The sequence below is a fragment of the Cydia fagiglandana genome, chromosome 1 (genome assembly GCF_963556715.1).
Source record: "Cydia fagiglandana chromosome 1, ilCydFagi1.1, whole genome shotgun sequence".
Taxonomy (NCBI): Eukaryota; Metazoa; Arthropoda; class Insecta; order Lepidoptera; family Tortricidae; genus Cydia; species Cydia fagiglandana.
The window spans coordinates 20,524,455-20,537,181 of record NC_085932.1 but is presented as its reverse complement, the minus strand read 5'-3'; positions in this window follow the sequence as shown (position 1 = coordinate 20,537,181).

Below are 12,727 nucleotides of genomic sequence, written 5' to 3'. Positions count from 1 at the left end.
GCTTCAGGTAGATACTATATGTGGCGGATTTGCCTTAAAGCCCAGTAGGCCCGGGCCTAAGGGCCCCCCCACATCTGGCGTCTTTCGAGCGTCGGCGTCTGTCGGCGTCGGTCCAGCGCTATGGAAAATGACGTCGCTGCGCAGTTGCGTCGACGCCGCGTCGACGTTGCGTCGACGTCGGCCATAGAATTGTAGACGCCGACGCTCGAAAGACGCCAGATGTGGGGGGGCCCTAAGGCGGCAAGTTATTAGAGGCGGCAAATTGTGACAAAAAATGCGCTAGATATGATGACAAGAAATCAATCAAAATACAATATGATGGGGTGCTGAGTAAGGGGCGGGTCTGGGGCCTAGGGCGGCAAAGACTGCAAATCCGCCACTACCACTACTGCTGTCCAAACACATTGTATATCCAAGCTGTTAATAGGATTCTTGGGTGATCTTAGGAGGCAACATAAAAAATAAAAGTTCTAAATCCTGGATTCCCAGGCAAACTTTTTATTTCGGAGTCTGACCTATTTTACTCGCGGATCTTTTCAGCTTTGCTTTACCTTACTACAGCAATTTTCCGCTAAAACTCTCAAAGAAAGTAATCACGTTCGTTCTGTGTTTCTACGCGCCTTTGTTACTAGCACTAGGTACTTAGAATATTATTTTCCTATGGCAACCTAAAGAGCCTATTTAAATGCATAGTGTGACCACCTGCGCAGGATCATCACGTACGCTTTGCAATTTAATTAAAAATAACGCATGGAGGGATGCGAGTCTACCCTAATACCTGTTACGTTCTGGTTTTTTTTTATTTATTTAAGTATGTGTATTACCTACATGGAAGCTCATCTCAACAAAACGACAAACTTTGTGTAAATAGTTATAAAATGAACCAAGTTTTTTTTGTTCGATTGCAAACGTTTTTTTTATGTGCTGGTATCTTTTATTAAAGATATCTTCACTTACCTACTCATGTTTTTTTGTACTAGTTGGTACTAGTGACATTATTGTTAATGATAAATATGGTAATGTACTTATAGAGAAATGATTTTGGATTGGTTGGGTATGCGTTAAAGTAAAGGACTACTAGTTTCCTACTATATTCTAATTGTTATTATCGTACCTACGAAAACAGACGTGAAAATGATGAAATAAATTTAAAAATTAAAAATACATAGGTGTATCTCGCTTGCCAGACCGATATTTTAAATACTTACCTAACTTTATTGAAACAATCCCTTTCAGGCTTAAAATAAACCCTGAAATATTAAGGTAAAACCCATTTCAGGTAATGCCTGGATCGTTGGGTAAAATTACCTGACAGGACCATCTGGTACGCAGCGTCCACGAGTACCTATTACGTCGCGTCAAAAAGTAATTGCTGTAGCTACCTGATCCTGAATGAATATTGTTGAAACGCAAAAGTTGTTTCATATTTTCTGTTTCTTTTTTTGCCTTATTCCACAACAAAAGCAATAGAGCAAGTTCTTCACACAGCCATAGGTACCTATAAATATAGGTAACTAACAGTCCCAAAAACACATAAATTATAAATTATGTGTTTTTGGGACTGTTAGTATAACAAACACAATACTATTTGAAAATCTAAAAACTTGAAGCTTTTACTGATTTTGCAATAAAACCAGGTGTCAGAAAATTATCACAGATTCTACGGTTCTACGGTTCGAGTGACAATTACGAACATACATAGCATTACAGAATAAATATGTACGAGTACATATATAAGTATATGGAAGAACAATGCGTCTGATAACTCATTCGATAATTGATACAATACAATATTTTCAAAAAGCAACTTGCCTGAAATAGTTGCCGCATTGTAAAGTTAAAACGAGAAACTTACCAAGAGTAAAAAAACAAGCACCAATTGATAAAATTGTCCAGCGCCGCGTCATTTCAAACTATCAGCTTGGCTGACTCCTGCTAATAAAACTAACATTTTATACAGAACCCTTGTCCAATAAAACTCTTAGCTTTTCTAGTGGGAAAGCATTTGAGATAGAAATCTGCACAGTTGCCAGTGACAAGTGTGCCTCCCTTTTGTTCTGCTCGGGATTAAGTTGCATTTTGCTCTTACCTTTGACATAGGAACATCATTATGACTCCAGTCCAGTGGGTTACCTAGTGTGCAATTTTATTTCCCGAGAAAAGTAGGTATGAAATAAAATGCGAATAACTGTGTATGTTAAGGGTGAAATAAAGGTATACTATACTATATGAAAACTATAGACTAGCGTAAAGTAACGATACACGTGTGTTTTTTTCTTATTACACTTGAATTTACATAAGTATAACCAGGACATTTGACACAGTGTATATTATATTTCCCATTTGACGACGCATCAAATGCTTCAAGGAGTGAAACAACATCTCAAATTGTATCTTTTGATGTTCCCGCCATTCAGGAAAATATTCCATATAAGTGTAGATTTATCCTTAGACAGAATTCTTTGTAATTGGATATCTGCGATGTTATAAGCTTCTTAAATTGTGACTGCATGTGAAGGAAGGTTCATGACATCACTCTGCTTTATATTTATTATTATTTTTAACCAAAAACAGAACAATCGAAATAACGAACCAATCAATCTGGCCCTCTGGTCTTAACGTTATCAACATAGCCGCCAGATTTGGTGCATCAGCATCAAAAAACAACCTTATACAAAAACTATGAAGGTTCGAAACAGCGGGCACGATAAAATATTTTGTTAGTATCGTCACGTATCGGTGTAAGGAAATAACAAACCGACATGCTCGACAAAGCACTTTGGGTTTGTTTCTTGTAATAATATTGGACCCTAGACTTTACACGTGACGTCGCGCAAGTTGAACAAGGAAGACTATGTAGGAGTCGTAAAGAAAGAGGGAAGATAAAGAAACTTTTGCACTTAGCTTACCTACTAAAGCTGTAGTTTCACAACGGGTGCATGGGCTTGAAAATGAACATGGACAAGACGAAACTTATGTCAAATGCCAATGTTGTGCCCATCCCAGTCTCTGTTAGGAACTCGGTACTCGAACTTGTTGACTCTTACATCTACCTAGGACAAGTAGTCCAATTAGTTAGATAGGTCCAACTTCGAGAAGGAGGTCAACCGCCGAATCCAACTCGGTTGGGCAGGGTTCGGGAAACTACGTAATGGGAGCATTCCATGAAATTGTCTACCGTTTGTCCCGTACAAACGCGATTTTCTGAAGATTTGCAGAGAGTCTCATAGAGTTTCCTTTTCTATGACAAATGGTCAAAAATATACACAGAAAAATAATCGCCTGCTTTAAATGCCGAAAAAAAAGTCGCAAGACAGGAAATAAAATGCGTTTGTACGGGACAGCCCGTGGAATGCTCCAATGTCTTTTCGTCCGACATACCTCAGTGCCTCAAGACGAAAGTCTTTAATCAATGTGTGTTACCAGTGATGACTTACGGCTCCGAAACGTGGTCTTTCAGTATCGGCCTCATCTCAAAATACAAAGTCGCTCAACGAGCTATGGAGAGGGCTATGCTCGGAGTTTCTCTGCGTGATCGAATCAGAAATGAGGAGATCCGTAGATGAACTAAAGTCACCGACATAGCCCACCGGATTAGCAAGCTGAAGTGGCAATGGGCAGGCCACATTGCGCGCAGAGAAGATGGCCGATGGGGTCGAAAAGTGCTCGAGTGGAGACCACGGACTAGCAAACGCAGCGTAGGACGTCCACCCACAAGATGGATGGACGACCTTGTTAAGGCCGCCGGAAGACGCTGGATGCGGATCGCTTCCAACCGGTACGAGTGGAGGTCCAAGGGGGAGGCCTATGTTCAGCAGTGGACGGCTTATGGCTGAGATGATGATGATGATGATGATAGTAGTAACAGTAAAATTGTCACGTTAATCGATCAATTATTGTAATCGATATTTTTTTTTAAATTACGGATACATTTGTCTAAATAAGTATATTACAAAATTATTATTTTTGTTTTAATTAATGAATGTAATATTTACGTACCTAAGTACCTGTATTTTTATGACTTGTCAAAAGTTGTAAAGGGTCTAGCCGTGTTTGTATGGGGCATCGGCCCCAGAAGCCAAATTGATTGCCGTTTTGCCAATTTATTAGGCCAGATGTAAGATGCTATTTCACTAAAAAAAGTAACCCTAAAATGCAGCAGGTTTTTGAGAAAATTAAAAAAAAAGAAAATTGGTTTTCATTTTTTTTTATCTAAACTACCAAACCGATTTTTTTGTAACTTATACAGATTATGTAAGTAATCTAGATGAATTATTAAAAAAAAATGGAGTTCCAAATATCCTTATAATTAGTAAAATTTTCACTTTTATGTTTTCAAATTTTTTTTTTTATATTTCCGAATTAGGGACACCCACCAATTTTGGGTATTTTATGTATAAATTAATGTTCTATAACATATATTTTTTTCAAAAATATTCATTTGGCTCAACAGGGTAAAAATACCGTATGTATGTATGTAATGTATGAACAGACACAACCGGGAGAACTCCCGGTCCCATATCAACCACCGCGCCGCTCTGTACGAATTTGAATTTCGAACGTAACAAATTGCTAATTATTGGCTGTATGCGGCTTGGTTGTCGTCGCGTCACGAAATTAAAAAACCGGCCAAGTGCGATTAGGACTCGCGTTTCTAGGGTTCCGTACATAAGTCCGACTCACGCTTGACTGCACATTTCTAATAGGTTTTCCTGTCATCTATAGGTAAAGAACTATTTTGAGTATTAATATTAATTTAAATATTAATTCATGATTTTTTGAGTACTTTTTTCAAAATTTTAGACCCAGTAGTTTCGGAGATAATGGTCATTTTTTGGCTATTTTCTTAAATAACTTCGAACCTATGTATTTTAAAATTATGTAAAAATATGTCCATCTTTGGGTCACGAATTTACATATGTGTACCAAATTTCGACTTAATTGCTCCAGTAGTTTCCGAGAAAATAGGCTGTGACAGACGGACAGACAGACAGACGCACGAGTGATCCTATAAGGGCTTACGTTTTCCTCTAAGGACAGCGGGCTTTTTTCTATATAATCAATCGCATATTCTCGAAGCCGTTTGCAGATATTGCTAAGAACGTATAGTTAGACCGTAAAAAGTCTGCAGCGATGTTGATAGCCCACGCAGTGCAAGTGTCATTTTAAACGTCAAACTTCTATGAAATTATGACGTATACTTAACACTTACACTGCGTGGGCTATCAAATCCGCTGCACACTTTGTTTGGTGCGACTTTAGTAATGTAACGATCTTGGTGATTTTGAAAATATTTTGTGTATAATCTCCTTTTTTTCCGTTGCAAGATCAATATCAACGCAGCTCATATTAAAACGGAACTTTTACTGGTATTTTTACCCTGTTGAGCCAAATGAATATTTTTGAAAAAAATATATGTTATAGAACATTAATTTATACATAAAATACCCAAAATTGGTGGGTGTCCCTAATTCGGAAATAAAAAACAAAAAATTTTAAAAAATTAAAAGTGAAAATTTTACCAATTATAAGGATATTTGGAACTCCATTTTTTTTTAATAATTCATCTAGATTACTTACACAATGTGTATAAGTTACAAAAAAATCAGTTCGGTAGTTTAGATAAAAAAAAAAGAAAACCAATTTTCTTTTTTTTTAATTTTCTCAAAAACCTGCTGCATTTTAGGGTTATTTTTTTGGTGAAATAGCATCTTACATCTGGCCTAATAAATTGGCAAAACGGCAATCAATTTGGCTTCTGGGGCCGATGCCCCATACAAACACGGCTAGACCCTTTGAAGTATTTCAGAACTAAAGTGCTATGATGTGAATGTTACATAATGTAAATAGGTAGTATGTATTAGTTGAATCTGTTATAGCGTCTTATCCATGGTCTTATCCAATTTCACAATTTACGAATTGAACTATTTCCCAGAACTAAATCTAATACCTTTAAACGAGCAATTCAGGTTTATTTATTTATATGTATATTTATATTATAAATTTCGGGGATCTCGGTAACGGCTCTAACAATTTCGATGAAATTTGCTATATGGGGGCGACAAATCGATCTTGCTAGTCTTATCTCTGGGAAAACCCGCACATTTTAGTTTTCATATTTTTTCCGAGCGAAGCTCGGATTCCCAGATATTTATTATACAGGCGTGTTATTACTCGTAATTATTTTAATTTCGCCAACGGAAATAAAAGCTTACAGGAAAAACACGAAGGCAAACGTAGGTATGCGAAACAGAAACATCAGCGGCACGGAAATCGTTATTTTAACAACCTGTTTTTATCTGTTTCTCATCATGCTCGAAGTGATCTTGCTCCCAAAAATACGATTTGGGCGGTAAGTGTCAGTTTCGACAGAAACCAGTTGAGATTTTGGACACAAGCTCTATAATTTAGATTCTGGTTACTTCAGATTACCTATAGTTCGGTTTCTGAATGAGACGGTTTCGGAAAAAAACGTATGAAGTTTAAGTCACTTTTTTTTCAATTCAATTTCTGAGTAGGTCAGATTCTTAGCAGATTACGGTCATTATAGTATCAAATCAGATGTCCATTAAGTTTGACATTGCCAACCGCGTCTCCCGAGCTTAGAGAACATAACCAAACTGAGTGGTCATTAACAGGCGTTCCCCTCTGTCGAAAATAGGCGGCCAATGGTCAACCACATGTATGGACTGACGTTTATCTGACATGGCTATGTTTACGTTAGGTACGTATACATCAGAAATCTCATTTTTTCGTATCAAACTTAATGGTCATCTGATTTGATACTATAATGACCGTAACCTGCTAAGAATCTGACCTACTCAGAAATTGAATTGAAAAAAAAGTGACTTAAACTTCATACGTTTTTTTCCGAAACCGTCTCATTCAGAAACCGAACTATAGGTAATCTGAAGTAACCAGAATCTAAATTATAGAGATTTTGTCCAAAATCTCAACTGGATTCTGTCGAAACTGACACCTACCGCCCAAATCAAAAATACGCCGTTTTATAGCTAATTAAGCTACTGATAAATTATTTCCTTTCGAGCAGAAACGTGGAAAATGCTCAGTCGTATGTTTCTTCATAAAATAGGTTAATGTTTTTTTTTAAATATTTTCCTCGGTTGTTCCTTTGTTACAGAAATGTAAAAAGATTTTATTTATTTGCCTGCCGTTGCATGTTTTAAGGATGACTCACGTTAGACCGGGTCGTGTCCGAACCGGAGCTTATGACATGACAGGCGATCACGTGATGCTTTATAGAAAACGACGCGTTGGAAGCTCCGGCCCGGACACGGCCCGGTCTGACGTGAGTCATCCAAGTGGTTGGTGACTATTGGCATTTCACTTTTTTGCCGCCGAAGTGGTGAAACAAGACAACCGTGTACTTTAATACTAGTACTTACTTCTTACTTCCGTTGGCGCTACAACACAACCCTTTGTGGGTCTTGGCCTCCTCCACAATCTTCCTCCAGTTGGCGCGGTGCCTGGCGACCTTCTTCCAGTTGGTAAACTTTCCCATCTTTCTAAGATCTTCTTCTACACAATCTATCCAACGCTTCTTAGGCCTGCCTTTCGGTCTTTTTTATTGCGGCGTCCACCTTGTCCTGACTTTTGGTGCCCTCTTGTCCGGCATCCTTTCAAGGTGACCCGCCCATTTCAGCCGCTGTGACTTACAGAACCTGACGATGTTCTCGTGCTCTATGAGTACATCCAACTCGTGGTTCATGCGTCGACGATAGGTATCATGTTCTATTACAGGACCATAGATCTTTCTGAGCACTTTTCTTTCAAACACTGCAAGTTTTAGTTCGTCTCTCTGAGTTAGGGTCCAAGTGGAAACTTGGATTTTAATACTAGTAGCATAATTTTATTATTACTTACAAAAAACTTCGAAAAAAAGTTCAAAAATTTTTGTAGGTAATATACAAAAACATTTTCAGGGGTGCTAAGATTATCCTAATTGTGTACAATTTGACAAAGTGTAGGTACCTCAGCTAAGAAATTTATTATATCAGGTTGCTCTGGTTCCTACACTAGGCTCAGCCTGTCTCGTAGGTAACCCAGCCTCAAGTGAGTTTATACAATTGAAACTTAAAGCCAAGGAAGAGGAAATACTTACTAACAGAAATTACTTTTACCTTTTTACAATACAACTAAATTATATTCAGACTATACAGCCACGAACGCAAGTGTCGTTACCGGGATGCTGCTTAAAACATCTGACACAGATGAAAAGGCCTATTACATAAATTATATTACGTACCTATTTATACATATAAAAACATGCTAAAACTAGTTAGCACAAGCAGTAAGTTGATTTCACTTTCGAGAATAAGCCAAAGCTCCACATACTTATTACGGAATCCACTAAAGAAGTCTTCAATTATTCATCACGTGCATGCGATCTTAGTTGGTGCCTTTGAAGCACCTCTAAGGCGGCTTTCATATTGAATGCTGATCCACACGTCGTTTTAGCGTGCGAGCGGGATATCGCTATATTCGTGCATAGCGCTGCCACGCTCACACACCGGAGCGGTGTGCGGATCTCCATCAGTGTAATAAGGGGCGGGTCGTTTCTCACAAATACAGCGAGCGCCGTTCCGCGAAGTTTTAATTACATTACAGCGTAGAAAAGGGAAACCTAAGCCCATCCTGTTGCGGGTAACACTTGCTTTGCTGGAAACTAGAAGCCTTGCTTTGCTGCAAACTAGAAGCCTTAAACGATATTTGAAAACTTTCTCTTTAGGAACCCTAGATTGAAAAAGATGGCCAGGATATAAACCTTGGCCTCAACTTGATTTTTCTCAGTCTAAGCTAAAACTTATACCCATGACGTTGATAATTAACAAACCTTTTGAACTTTTAGTTAATGCTCGACACAAATGGTACACGCAGCTTTTAGTATAAGCTCAACACAAATGGTACCCCTGGGAAATAGCTCTATTGAAAGATTGGATGACAGAAAGCTGACGTGTTTAATGCCATGGTTTAAAATTAAAAAAAAAAAAACAAAAGATCAGTATTGCGGAGTGGAAAAGGTAATCCTTAGGATATCCTGTTTGAGGTTTTCAGTGGCGTAGCTAGGCGTGGCCGAAGTGGGCCGTCGCCCACGGCCTCGCGCCTCAAGGGCGGCCTCGCGCGAGGCCCCTTTGGGCACAGTGAAAGATAAGGGCCTCGCTAAAGTGACTTCGCCCACGGCTAGATTAGTTCACGCTTCACGCTACGCCACTAGAGGTTTTCTAATTAGCGCCCTCTGTATCTTAAACCGGTAAATGCTTAACTTATTTACAAGTTTAAGCGAGGCGTTAGCTACTAGGCAGGCGTAATTTATTTTTTTAAGAAAAATACTTATTTATGGCGATGGAACGAAGCTACCACAAATTATATAGGTACCATAAATCATCATAGGTACATAAATACTTCCACGTCCATCTTCGTAAAACTCTATTAAGTATTCTTAACTCCTGGAACTTAGCGGTAAGCTGTCTACCAAACTCCAAGCAATTAGGTATTCATCCATATTTTAGTAGCCAGTAGCCAGCTCAACTACATTGGCTTAATCGGATGGCCCTTTCGACCGGCGTGTGTAAAAGTATTTAGTCAGGCTACGAATAATTTAAATTTTACTTACCGTAGAACGGGGTGACTTTGGAAAATTTGGGGTTAATTTGATAGATTTAAAACGGCCATAGAATTACCATTATTCATTATTTACTGAAAATGTTTCTGTAACTAGTTAGATTACTATATATTCATATTCACCTACTGTAAAAAATCTCGCTTATAAATATATTATGGCTTTAAAACTAGAATTTTAAAGTCACCCCTGTATTTGAAAGTCACCCCTTTCCACCGTACCTACTGTTTGATCATCATAGATGCGCAATTAAGAAATAACACCTGTATAAAGTACCTGTTACTTATACCTTAAAAAAACCATAATGCTACTTACCTATATATATATGGATTTTTACAACATTGTAGTAAATACATGTTTTTTTATTCATTTTGCACATTTTTTATACGTTTAAAGGATAAGGAAATAATAGTTATCGTGACATTTTATTTACTAAGTTCACAGACTAAGTACATAAAACAACGTTTTAGTCGTTTATTAGTACCTAGTACTTATCTGGAGAATTTAAATATCTTTGTTGAATAATCTTAAAATTATTCTATGATACACATGAACAGAGCCACAGAATAAGTAATAGTATTATCATACAGAACGGACACGCACCGCCCCGCCCCGACTCGGATTACCTCGCCCCGCGACTGAGTTCTGACGGACTCCTGACATACTCTCAGTTCGGCTAGCAACGCCGCGGCGCGATGACGCAACGTTCCAAATGCCGATGTATTTTGCGATGTATGGTTGTTTTTCAAATTCACGAAATAAAGAACATTTATTTTTATTATACATATATTAAAAAGTAGCGTTTTGTAATTATTTATATTTAGTCCACGCTAATTGTGTATCGACAATTCGACATGACATTTTTGGTAATTTATTGCCGCACCATACTTTACCTACGTAATATTTTACGGCCTTTACGGGTTACGGGTGAGTTCGCATATACGTTCAAATAATATTAGCTGTGACCTGTGAATAGAACAGTTTATTATAGCAAGGATCTAGGAGAAAATACCATCTTGTAAATTATGCTTGTTTCTTTAATTTTAGGAAAAAAAATGTTTGATATTTACGTTACGAGTACAACGATAACGCTCCGTGAACTCAAAAACATGTAAATAGTAGCCCTAAGCGACTTACTCACACAATGACGCGTGTACAGACGTGCCGTTCACACATATACACGCAAACGAGTTTTGATGTATGGCGTGTCCGCCCTGTGACAGAGCTACATACAGAGTTTACCCAGCAGAACGACGAGTCTTACAATATCGAAATTTATCGACATACGAGATTAGTATAATTTTGAAACTCCGTGAATTTCTTTGTCCGTCAGCCTCGATAATCGATTAGGGGATAATCGACTTTTCTCGTACTTAAGGCACGTTTAACAAACTTTCCATCCGATCAGGATGATTCTTCTTAAAGTTTGAGGATCCGTAGGCGGCTTTGTTAAGACTTTTAGCTGTACATTATAATTTAAGCTTAGGTACGATCTATACAACTTTTCGAAGTAATTAGATATCGAATATTATAGCTCTATAGGTTTATTTAAGAGAACAAATAATCCATTTTCTTATAAAAAACTGGTCAAGTGCGAGTCAGACTCGCGTTTCAAGGGTTCCGTACATCACACAATTTTCAACAATTTTTTTTTGTACGTGTAACGTGACGTGAGTGAAATGTCTTGAAAAACCCGAATGAGTCAATCAAGTTTTCAACACATGTAATATGAAGTTTTCTGGCGTGGTGGCTTATATCTCTGCAAATATGCAAAGTAGCTTAGATAGGAAATTAAATGCCGAACAATAGTACAAGTGTCTAAATGCGAAGACTGAAGACCGAGCTCCGCCAGGCGTGTCTCACTCCGCGATTTCGTCGCTTTGCTACAGGTAGCTAAAAGTACATCCGTTCGACCCCAATTTTGGGATTTGCCATAAGCCGCGCGTGGCGCTGTCGCCACCTAGCGGCCATATCTGTGCTGATCGTGACAAACGCGTCTTGTTAGAGAGTGAGTCTTCTGTACCTAGTACTATTATTTATTCTGTGGCTCCGCGTAGAGCTTAAAACTCGGAGCGTCCGACGGGTCGCGCTTCCTACAACTTCCGCAAGTGTTTTAAAAGCGAAGGCCGAAGAGAGATAATACCTACAAGGTGGCCAAAAAATACGCACATTCCCGTAGCCAGGGAGGTTTTGGGATTATACCAACTGAGCAACATTTACTATGGGACCCGAAATCGCGAAAAAAAATGTATCCTCCCATAGAAAACGGACCAGCCAAAACGTATGAAACAGCCAAATTTTTCTTCGCGATTTCGGGGTTGCACGTCGGCAACGGGAATACACTTAGTTTATTTTTTGGCCACCCTGTATAGTGCTTTTTAAAACACGTGACAATACCTAGTAACCTAATCAATCAGTACTACAAGTACCATTGCGGCTGTGTGCCAGATACAGCCTAGTCGCATTTTTTATCTACAGTCCAACTCACGCTTGAAGCTAAAGGCACGCCTCTTCGGGACGCTTCGGGTCTTCGGCCTTATGCGGATATCGGCCTAGGGCCTTCGCAATAGCTGTCTACATCATGTTTCACTTAAAGTATTGCGGCTGTGTCCCTAAAAAAACCTAAACCGCATTTTTGTTTTTAAATCCGACTCACGCTTGACTCTAGATTTCTAATAAGTTTTCCTGTCATCTTTAGGTAAAGGACTATTTTGTGTATTTTTTTCAGAATTTTAGACTAAGTAGTTTCGGAGATAGAGGGGGGGGAATGGTCATTTTTTGTCTATTTTCTTGAATAACTTCTAAAATTTTTATCGTAAATTTAGAAAAAAAATATATTTGAGATTCTCACAATGAGCTCTTTCGTTTGATATGTAACACGGCATAGTTTGCAAAACTTTGATTTTTAATTTTATGGTTTACCCTCCAAAAGTAGCCCCTATGTTTAAAATTCATTTGTTGACGTTACATATCCGTTTTTGGGTCACAGACTTACATATGTGTACGAAATTTCAACTTAATTGGTCCAGTAGTTTCGGAGCAAATTGGCTGTGACAGACGGACGGACAGACAGACGCACGAGTGATC